Here is a 15,817-nt window from a genome sequence, read left to right as displayed (position 1 = left end):
TGGAATCGTCAACTAAGGGAGACTCCTTCTCCCAGTGCGGAGATGCCCACTCGAGCGCTTTCCCCGCCAGACGAGTGATTACGAAACCAACCTTTGCTCGTTCAGAGTTAAATTCCGCAGGTTGCAGGGCGAACTGAATCTGGCACTGGTTCACAAAACTACGACAGGCTTGAGGGTCGCCACTGTAGAGAGGCGGTGCAGGAATTCGCGGACCAGAAGTGGAGGATTGTGTAGCCATATCGGCAGCAGCTAGCGTGGGCGTTGTCGGCGTTGGAGTAGTCGGCGTGAGCATGGATAACTTTTCCAAGATCGCCTCCAGCGTGCGTCCGACGTAATTTTGCCGAGCTTCGTACGCCTCCATGTGGGTATGCAGACCTCGAAAGGCCCTGCCGAAATCTGGCTGAGCTTCCTCAGTGGGATCCATGGCCCAAGTATAATGTCAGAGAGCCGGGATGCTCCCATCAGGGAGGTTGTCAGGATCAAGGAGGAAGCCCACAAGGGAGTCAAGGTCGCGGTGTCCAACAAGGGGTAAATCAGGAGAATAACCAAAGTCCAGGCAAGGGTTCAAGGGCAGGCAGAATATCAGCAAAGTCCAAAAGTCCAGGCAAGGGGTCAGCAACAAACAGGAACAGGATAAGTCTTCAAAATAGCAGACAGGAAACCCAGGAAACACACAGGAACGAATCCTATACTTGGGCGCCATTCTAGCGTCTTGGTAAGGCTTTTATATTTGAATTTGGCGCCATTCTGACGTCATCGGCGTCCTTGCGTCGACGTCGACGCGCTGACGCCATTTTGGGAGCGACGCTGGCAGGGAAGGACGCGCCGCCCAGAGCTCCTGGACCTGCTCCGGGCGGCGATCGTGACAGCTAAATGGCAGATTAGATTCAATGCTGATTAATGTAAAAAAAAAAAAAGAAGAGGGTCAAAGTACTGGTAAGGCCTATATGCAATGCAGATATGATGTTTAGACCTTAAAAGGAATACAAGTGAAACAGAGAAAGTCCAAAGAAGAGCTACTAAATAGATAAAAGATATGAAAGGCCTTAGTTATGAGGAAAGGTCAGGGCTGTTTACATTGGCAGAGAGGAGATTAATGTTAAATATGATTACTTGGTATAAATATAAAAGAGGACCATACAATAAAGTCTTGGATGCTTAATTCACCAGTAGGCCCTTCAGTGAACACCCATTCTGATTAGAGTTGCAGATAAGGTTTTCTTACAGTGAGTGACTGAATTTGCCATTTTAGAGAGTGCGGAAATACCAAATTAACTCTAGTACAAAGTTGATCCAGGAACTGGTCTGGTTGCCCTCTTGGGAGTCAGGAAGGATTTTTTTCCACAATGAAGCAAATTACATAATTACAGATGAGATGTCACCCGCAGTAACGCATGTTTAACCATGGGTGACAAATCTCCCTTAGTCCCATCGCCCTAATCATGTATTACAGACTCTTTCATAATTTTCTTTAAGGTGCAATCACATGATACAATCAGTCATCTTTCAGTTCCAACTGTAACTACCCATTCCAGTTTATAATTACCTAAAAAACCCAGTACAACAGCAATTATAATCTGTGATCAGGTGTGATGCGGTAGATACTGTACTCAGGCCTGGATTTGTGGAAAGGCAGCAGGATTTTAGGGGGCGGAATGCTGCCCAACCACACCCACATTGGTTCAGAAACACTGGAGATGCACAGGAGATAAAATAGTTTTTTAAATTTTCCATGTGCCAATCCCCATTGCTCTAGTTCCGATGATGAAAATTTGCACAAATAAAAGGGAGGGGACAGGAGCGACGAATGTCAGCGGGCCTAGGGGTGCCCACTCTGTAAATCCGGCCCTGACTGTACTCTCTGGTCTTCATTGGGTCTGTACTGCTGTAACATCTGTAATCAAAAATATTGCCTGTAATCACACAACTTTATCTCAATTTGCCTGTAACAATTTGATTGTAACAAACTACCTCAGTATACAACACCCTACACTCAGTACCCTCTGTAACTGCTCAGTCTCATTTGTGTGCAGCATGTAGTCTCTTAGTTAAAGCACTAATTAATCTATATAAGCAGAAATCAATGAGATCAAGTCAGCCAATATTGCCTGTAATGGGTAAGTACAGGCTGTGATCACATAGTACAGTGAGCCGTCACTTCACTCAATAACAATACAAACTGTATTTACTCTGTGCCATATGCAATTCCCCAGTACATTCTATAATCCCTGAACTTCATCTGTAATTACCACTTTGTTTTTGCTCTTTGCATGTGCAGTTCTGAGGTGCAGCCAGAAATTAGTCAGTTCCATTTTTAAATATCCAACTACATTTGTAATGACTATTTAAAACTTCATCTAAAAACAGTATGTAATCATGCCTTCTATTCCACGTTATCACATAAATCCAGTTGCAGTTACCAAGCACCAAATAAAACTGTGATCTTGTTAAATAGTGTGCAGCCTGTTAGCAGTTTATCTATAAAATCTATGACCCCTGCCTTTTATATCATTGAAGACTATACTTATGAGAAATCAATCTCTCACTTTCTCTCTCTCTGTCTCAGACACAGGAAAAAGAAGGCAGACTCTCTGGTTCTGCATACATATCTCTCTCTCAGAAACTTTTCGTCTCGGACAGCTTCACATGTATGAGATTATTCTACGTCATGCATAGGGCACCGGATCCATCATGTGATGCAGTGGGTGCAGTGGGTGTTCCTGCATTTACACTGATACTTCCTGCTCTTTTAATAATTACTATATTTTTATTAATAAAGTGACAAAATAATTCCAATGGCTTTAACACAGTGAACAAAATGGACTTGCGCATGAGGTTAAGGAAGATGTCACTGGTCACAGCTCTGGAGTTATTCAATGAAACTTCCAGGATCATTGGATTATAACAAGCAGATAACAGTATGGTCTGTAGTATGTTACAGGGCTGTCAGATTGTAAGACCACTAGGTGGATGTGGCTCTCCAATATATATTATGGTCCCCTTCATGTCTATGGGGTTTATAGACTGCTGTGTATGACACGATTATTTTGCTATAATTCAGCCCTGAGCATTTAGTATGTTTGCTAACTGGCCCACTACATGCAAATTGTTGGCCAACACTGATCTATTACATTAATTAATAACTTATAGAATAAAAGATTGTGTTTGTTTCAGAGATCCCCTTTAAATTGTCTTCAGTTGCATTGAAATGCATCAGGAATGCAGAAGGTGCAGCATATATTGCAGAGACCCAAGATAATGGTCATATTAGTGCTTATCTGCATAAAAGCTCATTATTGGAGAGTATTGCTTAATTTACATGCATTGGCATGAAGTGTGCCAGAGAGTTACCAGAAAAAGTCCCATTCCAATTTTCTTTAATGTGATAAAAACAATACATCAGTTAAGTTTTCACCATAAAGAAAGGCTATAAGACAATGGGGGTCATTTATCAACACTGGGCAAATTTGCCTATGGGCAGTAACCCATGACAACCAATCAAATTGCTGCATTCATTGTTCTACTTGCTGCTGGCTTTAAAAAGCTGATCACTGATTTTTTTTTTTTTTCTTATTTTGAAAATATTTTATTCGATTTTCATGATAAACAAATAATAACAGTATGACAGCAAATTTTATGCAGATGAAAGACAAGTTATAATCGATACAATGGCATGAAATTATTAAAAACTAAATAACATTTAATGAGACTGACAACAACTAACTAAAATTAACTAAGCCAGTGGATGTAAACATATTGAAAGAAATAAAGAAAAATGTCCATTCATTGACTGGAATGTCTGAAAGCACATCTTATAAATTGAGAAACCGTCCTATTTGATCAATCACTGATTTTTTGCTATAGGTAACTGCCCATGGACAAATTTGCCCAGTGTTGATAAATGAGCCCCAATAGGTCTTATTTTTCTCTGCATCAATAGAATTTGTGCCCAGTGCACAGACAAATCTTTACGCCACCAGAATGATGGTGGTGGTGCAGCATAAAGAAGGGAAGGAAGACGTGCTGCACATGGGTAACCTCTAAGGAGGCAAAGGTGTGAAAATTGACATCAAACAATGAAGTATAGCTGAACACTGCAACTTATATTTCTATCATTTAAAATAGAAATGCTTTTGAATATTATTTTATTTGTAACAGTCCAAATGCATATTGTAGTTAAAAGTATTTTACATTCTGTTAATCCTATTTATATATAAACTAATACCAGACAAAGTGTAGGAGCTCTCTGCATAAGCACTAAGGGTGCATGTCTGTTAGTGCTCATGCAGAATGCTAGTTTCTGGCTGTGTAGGGGGCAGAATGGGGGGATGCCTACACTCCATCCCCTCATAAAAACAATGAAATGCAAATTTTGCACTGGCTTCAATTCACGGGCGTCAAATTTGACGCCGGTGACAATACCAACGCCAGTGACATTTGAAGTACATTAAATTCAATGGCCGTCCATTTAATTTTGCTGCAAATTCACAAATTTATTCACTGGTAAAGAAACTTGCAAATTCATGCCTGTCGAATAAATTCAGTGTCGGACTGGCCGACTCTTAAAGGAGAAGGAAAGCTATGGAGGCATTTTATTGCCAATAGATTAGCTGCAATAGTGCAAGCTAGAATGCTATATTTATTCTGTAGAATATTTTACCATACCTGAGTAAAAAGCTCTAGAAACTCTCTGTCTGTTTAGAATAGGAGCTGCAGTATTAATGTGGTGTGACATCACTTCCTGCCTGAGTCTCTCCCTGCTCTGGGCTCAGATTACAGTAGAGAAGGGAGGGTTGGGGGGAGAGGAGCAAACTGAGCATGCTCTTGCCCAAGACAATGAGGTTTAAGCTGAAGGCAGGAAGTCTGATACAGAAGCCCATGTGTACACAATAGAAGGAAAGAAATGCAGTGTTTCTTTTGACAGGGGACTCAGAGCAACATTACTTTTGGGGTTTACTGGTATATTTAGATGGACCTTTCTGATAAGGCTTACTTAGTTTTAAACCTTTCCTTCTCCTTTAATGGGCCCCCACCGGGCCAGACCCCTCTCCCGATCAGATTGTACAAACAAAAGTTTTCTTTAGGTGCATCGCAGAGCCAATCATGCAGGCACACCGAGTGGCGGCCTTCAAGCAGGCGCGCCAAGCAGCGCCCTCACGCAGGCGCATCACAGTAGGGGGGGTCGGAGGGGGCCCTGGACAGTAGTCCCAGTGGGCCCCTGGCCCCCCAGTCCGACCCTGAATGAATTTGCCCATCACTACCAGCATGCACTCTGCCACACCAAACTTCAGGTCCACAAGACTTGATATGATATCAATGTTCTGTGGCATTCCCGCAGCATCTCAAATAGTTGAGAAATTACTCTGCTTGCAGCTTAGAGTTACAGCTCCTGTTTGAAGCGTTAACAATAATGTAACCTTTTTCTCCCAAGTTATAACTGCATTAATGGTACAAAATCCCTAGAATAAATGATCCTTAAAACATGACTAGACTGCAGAATGTCACACCAGTATTCAGTAATAAGCTTCGCCATGGTAGCAAAAAGGATTAGAATGTTCCATAAGATAAAGGAAAAAATTACTTTTTTCAGCACTTGCTATTACACTTTTTGCTGATAATGTTCTTTTAAAGTGAAAATCACTGCAGCCTTTTTTCAAGATGTTTTTATTCACAAATACACAAAAAGAATGAGATACAAGTTGCAGGATAATGCAAATATTGGCTTTAGATAAGCACTGATATTAAATGCACTGACTCACAGGTACCACTATGCACTGTTGGCAGAAAAAGTTCCAATCTATTCATAGATGTGTGTAGATTCATTTCTGGCTCGTACATCATTAGATGAGTGAGAAGAGGAAATTGCTCTGATGCAGGGAATTCTCTGTGTTTTATGAAAATGTTCAGAGAGGCAGTTAGTTAGAACATAGAAACAAGCCAGGATGTGTATGAAGTGCAGCCCACTAATTACTGAAAAACAAATGATAATAACAATTAAAGGAATCACAGCCACTAAAGGGGCAGTATACTACTGTATATTAACCTTTGTTGTAAGATGAACTAAATAAAAAGTTGCAAGGCCTTTACTTTATGGGACTAATCCTCCATGTAGTCAGGGGTGCTTCGCTAATGAGGCGAGTTGAGGCTGTCGCCTCAGGCAGCAGCGCCCTACTAGGTACCAGGGGCGCCAAAAATGCTGCTCCTGGTACTTTAAGAGTGAATTTCCGGGGGAGGGGGGGCAGCAGCAACTGCTGCTGCCTCAGGCGGTGGAGGGGTCAGGATCGCCCCTGCATGTAGTTAGTTTGAATATAGATAATGAATTCTTCTTTTCTTGGTTGTGGCTTACAGAAACCCATTGTGGAGGAGGTTTATCTATGCAAATGTGATTATTGCAGAAAATATTAAACTAGTTTCCCCATCTGCGATGTTTATTGCAGAAAATATTAAACTAGTTTCCCCATCTGCGATGTTTTTTTTCAGGAATAAAAAACATTAATATGGTTCTTTCTTTTCACAGAACAGAATATATTTAATTCCAAACAACAAAATACAAATAAACAAATTAAAGTTAAATTGTCAGAAACAAGGACAGACCTGGGAAACTTGCACTTTCCGACTCTATGTAATGTAAAAAGCTCCAGTTTCGAAATCTTAGGAAGATTTTCTTTGCTGTGTCAAACTGCACAAACTCATCTCATCCCTAATACCTGAACAGAGAGCTCAGTCACAGCTCCTCCTCTTTTTCCACAGATAATAACTCCTCCATCCCAACACCTGATATATGATATATATGATAAATATTCCCCTAAAAATCCTCCAAATAAAATAGAGCAGGATTTCAGTCGTAGAATGTAGAATGTGACAATAGTTTTACACTTTGATGCATACGAGCCTCTCAACATTTAAGCATTTATTCTTATTATTAACATGTATTTTTAGAGCGCCAACATATTTTGCAGTGCTGTAAATTAAATGTATTTATACAAAGAACAGAACGAGGGTAGGCTTCACTAAATACAGTTGTGCTCATAAGTTTACATACCCTGGCAGAATTTATGATTTCTTAACCATTTTTCAGAGAATATGAATGATAACACAAAAACTTTTCTTTCACTCATGTAAGCTTTTGATCAGGGTCATTTGGGTAGTTTGTGTAGTGATTATGATTTAAAAAGAGTAAACACAGTTGTTTGACAATAAATGGCTTCAGCCAACCACTAACCATGAGTGAAAGAAAAGTTTTTGTGTTATAATTCATATTCTCTGAAAAATGGTTAAGAAATCATAAATTCTGCCAGGGTATGTAAACTTATGAGCACAAAAGTGTGTTTTAAGAGATCTTTTGAAAGCAGAAAGGTTGGGAGAAAGTCAGACAGACCTTAAATGAGAATTCCAGAGAAGTGGCTCACTTGAATGCGAGTATGTGAGGAGGTAATGAGAAAAAAGTTGAGGAGCAGATCAGTAGAGGAGCCTAGTAAGCAGTTGGGTGAGTATCTAGAGATGAGTTCAGAGATGTAGGGTGGAGCACAGTTATGAACTGCTTTGAATGTCAGGGTCATTAGTTTGAATTTTATCCTGGAAGGTAGTGGAAGCCAGTACGGGGATTGGCATGGCAGAGGAGCGGTTACTGAGGTGTGTAAGCCTGGCGGCGGCAATATTCGTTATGGACTGGAGAGGTGACAGTCTCTGGTTGGAAGGCCAATTAATAGAGTTACATTAGTCTTGATGTGATATGATAAAAGAGAGTGAATGAGAATTTGGCTGAATCTTGGGTGATAAATGATTGTATTTTGGATATATTCCTTAGGTAAAAGTGACATGATTTATTAAGTGACTGGATTTGAGGAGTAAATGACAGGACAGAATCTAGGATAACCCCAAGGCACTGGGCCTAGGGAGACAGGGTGATTGGAATTGTTAACTATGATAGATACTCCTGGGATGTTATGGGTGTTATTTAGGGGAAAGAGAATCCTTTCCATTTTAAAAAGGTTTAATTTAAAGGGCATCTGTTGCAAAACAGGAGTGCAAGCCTCTATAGCCTGCACCTTTGGTTGGGGATTATATATTTTGGCCACAGATGTCCTTTAAGGTAGCATTGTCATAAGTCTGGGGGAATCAATTCCTGTCTAGTCCCAACTGCGTATGCTCCCGCAGACATTAGTGTCGTACAAGTAAAGCTGAATTTCTGGTTTAGAAACTGAAAATTCTGCTCTTAAAGGTACTAGGAGTGTTTTTTTGCTGCCCCAGTAAGCTGTTCGGCACTGCTGCCTGAGGTGAGTTTTTCAACTTTTACATTTTATATATAAAATATATGTCCCATGACTCAGTATAAGTTAAAAATCAAAAGTTTATTTAACATCACATTAAAATGGTACATACTGACCCCATATGGCCCACCATACGCGTTTCATACCATCTGGTACTTAATCATAGGTGTCGGATGGTACTGGATGGTATGAAATGCATAAGGTGGGCCATATGGGATCAGTATGTACCATTTTAATGTGATATTTCATAAACTTTTGATTTTTAACTAATACTGAGTCATGGGACATATATCTTATATATAAAGTCTGGATGAATATTGAACTTCTGTTCTGTTACGAATTATATGTATTCAATACACAAGTACCGAACATAAGGTACAAGTATGATTGTAGGTTGTGTGGCAGATACTACTTAATAAAGAGCTCTTTTGCGTTCACCTTATTCTACATAATAAAGAGTGAGTGAAAAGGCTCACTTGGGCCTTATTTACTAAGGACACGGTGCAAGCCCCTGCCCTTGCTTACAAAGGTGTTAAGTACATGTCATTGTTGTACAAAGCACCCTTGCCCTGAAGCATGGATAGGTGCAAATGCAATGTGTATGGCGTGTTATTCTGTGCCTATAGTGTGTTTTGTGCTTGCCCCTGCCTTTCATAAGTGACCCCCTACAGTGTTACTATATAGCCTTTCATAGTTACCCTTGTTTAATTAAAGGGGAACTATCGTGAAAATGAAAATTTAATATAAGCTTCCTCATACTGAAATAAGAAACTTTCTAAATACAATCAATTAAATATTGTTTTTGATATAATCAAGCTTATCTTCGTTGTCCCTCTCTGAGAATCTGTTTCTCTTCATTCTGTCTTCTTGCAGCATTTGGGTGTCAGATGAATGATCCAATATATCTTATAGGTGGCTTCTTTTCATAGCAGATGTATTAGAGCTCACTCAAATAACTGATTCCAGTAAATCTTAATTTAAAAGCCTGGAGTCATGATAATGTATACAGGTAAATTAATACGAACTGTAAAAATATTGTACCACCACTTTAATACTTGTGTTATGTATGATTGTCTGTTCATCAAAAAAAAAAGATATATTAGATCATTCATCTGACACCCAACTCCTGAATGAAGACAAAATGAAGAGAAACAGATAGTGAGAGAGGAATAGTAAAGATAAACGTTATTATTTAAGAAACGGTACAGAATTTTTAATTGATTGTATAATAAGAAAGTTTCTTATTTCAGTGTGCTGAAGCTAATATTCAATTTTCATTTTTGTAATAGTTCCCCTTTAAGGTGATAATGATCCACTGTAGGCAATTCAGAGACAGGCCTGGATTTGAGGCAAGGCCACAAAGGTCCTGGCCTAAGGCAGCAAAATATTAGGGGCAGCTTGCTGCTCAGCCGCTTTCTGGGGAGCACTGGGGATGCTCCGCTCGGCAGTGCTCCAGCACATGCGCTTACACTTGATGGGGGTTAGTGCGGGCACTAGGACCGTGAGGCCTAGGGGCGCCCGCCCAGGAAATACGGCCTTGTTCAGAGACATTATTTAATGTTGGCAATTAGGTATATAGGAGTACAGGTATTGGATACGTCTCCCGTAGACTTCATTTTATCCAAATAATTCAGATTTCCTTATTGGAAGCAAAACAATCCTATTGGGTTTATTTAATGTTTAAATGCTTTTCTAGAAGACTACGTTGTGAAGATCCAAATTACAGAAAGATCCATTAACCGGACAACCCCAGGTCACGAGCAGGTCCCATACCTGTACTAAGTTAAAAAAATGAAGTACAAAAAATCCAGGACTGGATCATTATCTCCATAATGACATAGTTGTTTGACATCTCTGGTGCAAACTAAAGTCCTTTTGTGTGAGACAATATTATTTAGACAAGTCTAAAAATATATTCATATACTATATATAAAGTACTGTACCATAGCAACCATAGAAACAGATTATATTTAAATGATTTGGGCTGTAGGACAAAATTGTATGTTACCTGACTGGCCATATTTTCTTGCATGACTCTTTCATCAATAGGATACCATTGTCATTGCAATCACTGCTGTTCATCTTTAGGATACTTTTCATGTAAATATTGAATATGCATTTTTTTACTAGTGAAATTGTCACAGCAAGGGGAGAGAATCCCAAACTCTTTTCCCACTTCTCTGTTAGGCTGGAACTGCACGATGCATCTTCATCAGATCCGACACAATGAGAGGAAACGGATACGAAGAGACAGATGTGACGAAAATAAGGTAAGTAATAGAAATATCGGACCTTGTCGCTGCGAGGATCCGTCACGACATGACTGTCAGATGTGAACGCTGCACGTTGCGTCTTCATCCAACAGTCGTGTCAAATGCATGCAGCGACAAGGTCTGACATTTCTTTTACTTACCTTATTTTTGTCACATCAGTTTCCTCTCATCACGTCGGATCTGATGAAGACGCATCGCGTAGTTCCAGCCTTAGGATTTTGGTTTAGGATTACAAATCTAAAATGCAACATGGTGTGTTCCACCTGCGTTCAGCGCTTGGATGCGCCTGTGTGAATACAGAGCTGCGTTTCATTCTGTGATCCTGTTCGGTGAAACGCAAGAAAACTGACTGCAGGGGAATGCAGGGTTAAACAACCCTGAGTAAGGACCTTTATTGAGCAACTGTTTAAATTCCCTTCAGAACACAAATGCACGTCCATTGTTTTACCACAAGGGGGCACATGATACACAAACAGATTAACACCTAAGAGAAAGATCTGCTCTAATTAATGGGCTGCATTAATGAATAAATGAGTGCATGCTGCCTAAAAAAATAATGGATGCTTTGAATAGAAACATGTAATGTTTTTTTACTTTAATGATGTATGCTTCAAAACATGGTATGCAGTTACTAACAAATCTACCTCAGTTAGTCTGTGTATATTAGACCCCAGTAGCTACAATATATGATGTTCCCCAGCTGCTCAGAGTTACTGTGTAAATACTGGTTCAGAGGGGCTTATGTCAAGTCTATGAATGATATAATCAGCTTGTAAATGTGCACTGATGAAAGTTCTACGCACATACTGGCATTTTATCAATTCTGCTACAGCGTCAGAGTATTAACTGCTGCTTCACTTTATGATGCATATCTGTTTGTGGCCATAAACCTCCTGTGTCACACTATGATAATGTTCTGTGCCATATACCTGATAACTTTCTGCTTTGAGTCATGTGCTGTCATTTTAATTCTTTTTAAATATCATTAAAATGAAATATAAGGGAAAACAAAAATCAAACCTGTGTGCTTTTCAGAATTGTATAAAGCTGGCCCTAGACGCAAAGATCTGATCGTACGAATCAAGGATTCGTATGATTTTCAGACCATGTGTGGAGACTCCTGACACTTTTCGTCCGGCGGAGATCGGTCGTTTGGTCGATCGGACAGGTTAAAAGATTTCTGTCGGCTGCCGATAATATCTCTGCATGTATTGCCGATCATACGATTTTTAGTGGGAGACTGTCACTAGCTTTTGTCGGACATAACTATCGTACGATTGTGGTCAGGGGCAGAACATCGGCTGATCTGTTCTTTTCTACTTTATTTGTCGGAAAGGTTAGTGGCAGGTCAGGAGATGGGAAAGTCTGATCGTACGAATCATCTTTGTGTCTATGGCCAGCTTATGGGGCATATTTTCAATGTGTAGCAGATGAGGCAAACAATACCTGTTTTAGTGTAGGGTAGGCAAAATATTTGCTCTGGGTCAGTGTCAGAGAAGACCTTGCAAGAAACAAAAGATAAACGTGTTACGGTGTATTTTGAAAGAATTGCTAAATATTTTGAGTATATATGTTTAACCTATACCCCTCCAGCTCTTTCCTTTCTCCCACAGGGAGCCAAAGGCTTTGTGGCAGGGGTGATGCTGGAAATTGTAATACAAAAACAACTGGAGGGTTGCAAGCTGGATATCTGTGACTTATGTAAAGGAGAAATGTTAAAAAATTCAATGTCATTAATATGCCCATGTTCTAGTGCTGGATTTTTTTAAACCTAATTCCTGTTTGCTGTAATCGGCAGGGGCAATTTTTGTGTTAAAGCCACAAACGCATTCTCTGCACTAGAAGAGACAAATTTCCGGTGTAATAATTGGAAATTCAACTCTTAAAGTTACCAGGAGCGGCTTTTTGCCTCCCCTAGTAACTTGTGGGGTTCTCACCTTGCTTCATGGCACAAATGTCCCTGCTAATTGGTAACATGAAATAAGGTCTTAAAAGTGGGTCTGACCTGGGATTAGTTAATTTCTCTAGTAATGTTGTCTCCTCAAATGCATTGACAGTGCACCCCACCTGTCTAACTCCAGGTAAATTGAATACAGACGAAAAACATAGGGGAGGATTGGTATTGAACTGACAAATCAATCCTATTATTATGATTATCTTTGAGCAGCACTACCTTTTGAATGGAATATCTCTAGAAATAGCAGACCAAGTAGACCAAGCGACCTGTACATCTATAAAACATATATATATATATATATATATATATATATATATATACATATATATATATATATATATATATATATATATATATATATATATATATATATATATATATAATTAGGGAAAAAAACATGTTGCAGACAGTACTTCCCCTTTAAGGGAAATGATTAATCAAAATTTACAAATATATATATGGGGGAAAGTAAACTAAAATCTAAAACTGGACAGTGGAGACTAAATAAGGCTTAAAGAGATACAATACACATTTATGGGGGAAAGTAAACCAAACTGGACCGTAGAGATTAAACAAGGCTTAAAGAGATAGACATTACAAAAGGAGTGAGTTATATAACATATCTAAATGTATAACATAGACTCCGCCAGCAATTAAGCAACATACACAGCACTGTCTTGATCACCAGGGACTAACATAATAAGAGGTGAAAAGTTCTTGATACCCATGGCAACTAGTATAGTAATAGTATTTACATATGTCCTGAAGGTGAAATAACAGAGTCAAGCCTAAATGAAAAAGCTATATGAAGCTATAGTTAAATTCAGAGTGACTCTTTGTCAGACCCGGATTGGCAATCTGTCCTGACAAACGGTAGAGAGGCTGCTGTAAAACGCCATAGACAGTCACTATCAAATGGGCTGGTGGGGGGCTGTTTGGGCTTCTGTATCCGGTGAAATGCCACAGACCTGCTCTGTGTCCATTTTAGAAGTGATATGAAGGTCACATGGACAGGTACTTGTAGAGTACCTATTTACTGGATGGCATGACTGCCACTACACAGTTCACATAAAGATCAACAAATAAATGGATCTTTGTCCAATGTTGGCCACCTACTGTATGTGGTAGGGTAAATCAAGCTGATCTGATCATTTTGCCCCTTGACCAATGATCAGCTCATAATGTGGGTCTATGGGTCACTCTAAGTAGACTCACACTAACATGCTTCCTTCAATTACAGCAGTATAGAAAGCTTAGCCGGGGCAGGAACTAGGGGCAGGCTGAAGAGGCAAGTGCCTAGTGCGCAATGCTGCGGAGGGGGGGGGGGTTGAGTGGTGCTGGTCGAATACCTCCTCTATCTTCATATAGCAAGTTCAGAGTCTTGTAGGTTTCCCAGACTCCCTTCCTAAATTGCTCCACCACTCTCTGCTTCTCACAGATTCTCTTGCGAGCTCAGTAGGGAGGCTCCTGCCATGAGGCCAAGTGAGAACCTTGCCTCAGGCAGCAGTGAGCGGCCAGTTACAAGGGGTGTCAAAAAGTTGCCTCTTGTAACTTTAAGAACCCAATTTCTGTGTCTTAACCCAAAAATTCAGCTCTGCTAGTGCAGAGAACACTATTGTGCTCATTGTACTAGCGATGCTGCCCCCCCCCCTTGACCCACTCCAATGCTGATTTTTAAACATGGAATGGGGGGGGTGTGGAATCTGGGCTCCTGGAGCTCGGGTGGGTGGTGCTTTCAGCAGCAGCCTTGGTTTCAACTTATGCTTGCTTCCTACATACTGTATATTTGAGTGCATTGTCCCAATTGTACTCATGCATACCAAAGCTGGAGCTAACTACCTCCCTTATATATGTGCAGAATAGCAAACACACTTTTATATTTACAAGAAGCCAACTTGTAGCATTGCATAGTGTCAGACTAACAGAAGAAATGTTCATTTAGAAACAAGGCCGCTGTTCAAGAGAAGAGAAATTCTCTATACTTATCAAGAGTTTTATTGGGCACACATCTCATACAAAAAAGTACATTTTTGAGATTACTGTGGGTGATGGCATTCTTACACACATTTAAGTACCATTTATCCTCGGTTACTAAATAGCATGCACTTGCCAAGCTTATCCAGAGTCAGCCTCCTTCCTATATTCAGAGACTCTCAATCCAAAACTAGACCTTGATTGCACGTTAACCAGCTTCAGACACCTTTACCAGTACAGCGTCAATGGCAGCTTTTTATATATCCCAATGGCACTGGCAGTTCATAGAAACAGTGGTAGTGCCAAAGCCTTCTCAGTATGAGCGCATGTTGTACTCTGCAGTGCAGGTATAAGGTTAGAGAAAGCCTTGCAGATGGCTGAGCAATCTGCCTGTCACTCAATTCTGGCTCCATGGCTACCCTGATAATTACCATAATTACCCCACAATAATGCTTCGGCAGCAGAGATGTGGGGGGAGGGGTCAGTTCCTACAGTGCCAAGCAGTGTTCAAGATATGGTACATGAAAGGGTTAATTAACTGTATACAGATAAATATACAGTTTAGTAAAGGAACATGCTGCTTATTGTATAATATGGATATACAGTATGTACTATATATATATATATATATATATATATATATATATATATATAGTCAGTGGGGTGGCACACCGCTTACTAGTTCTATACCTGGGTGCCCAGTAAAATAATATGTAGTGCAGAAATGACCAGCAACATATGCGCCTGTGAATATATTGTTTTTTCACTGAAATCCTGGTGTTGCTGGTCATTTCTGCACTATATATATATATATATATATATATATATATATATATATACCCGATATCCAAAAAGCTCCGAATTACAGAATGGCTGTCTCCCATAGACTCCATTTTATCCATATAATCCAAATTTTGAAAAATGATTTCCTTTTCCTCTGTAATAATAAAACAGTAGCTTGTACTTGATCCCAACTAAGATTTAATTAATCCTTTCTGGAAGCAAAACCAGCCTATTGGGTTTATTTAATGTTTAAATGAATTTCTAGTAGACTTAAGGCATGAAGACCCAAATTATGGAAAGATCCATTATCCGGAAAACCCCAGGTCCCGAGCATTCTGGATAACAGGTCCCACACCTGTATGTATGTATGTATGTATATATATATATAATATATATATATAGTCAACTACAAGAGGTCCTCTGCACTCAACCCATTATCAATATATTTAAGACAGCGACATTTTGTGCATACTGCTACTGAAAAATGCCTTACCCTTTAAACAACACAGGGATTGTTTGTCCATATATTGCAATATATTTAAACTGGCCAACTACGTCAA

The sequence above is a fragment of the Xenopus laevis genome, chromosome 8S (assembly GCF_017654675.1).
Source record: "Xenopus laevis strain J_2021 chromosome 8S, Xenopus_laevis_v10.1, whole genome shotgun sequence".
Lineage (NCBI taxonomy): Eukaryota > Metazoa > Chordata > Amphibia > Anura > Pipidae > Xenopus > Xenopus laevis.
Note: the sequence above shows the minus strand (reverse complement) of the source record.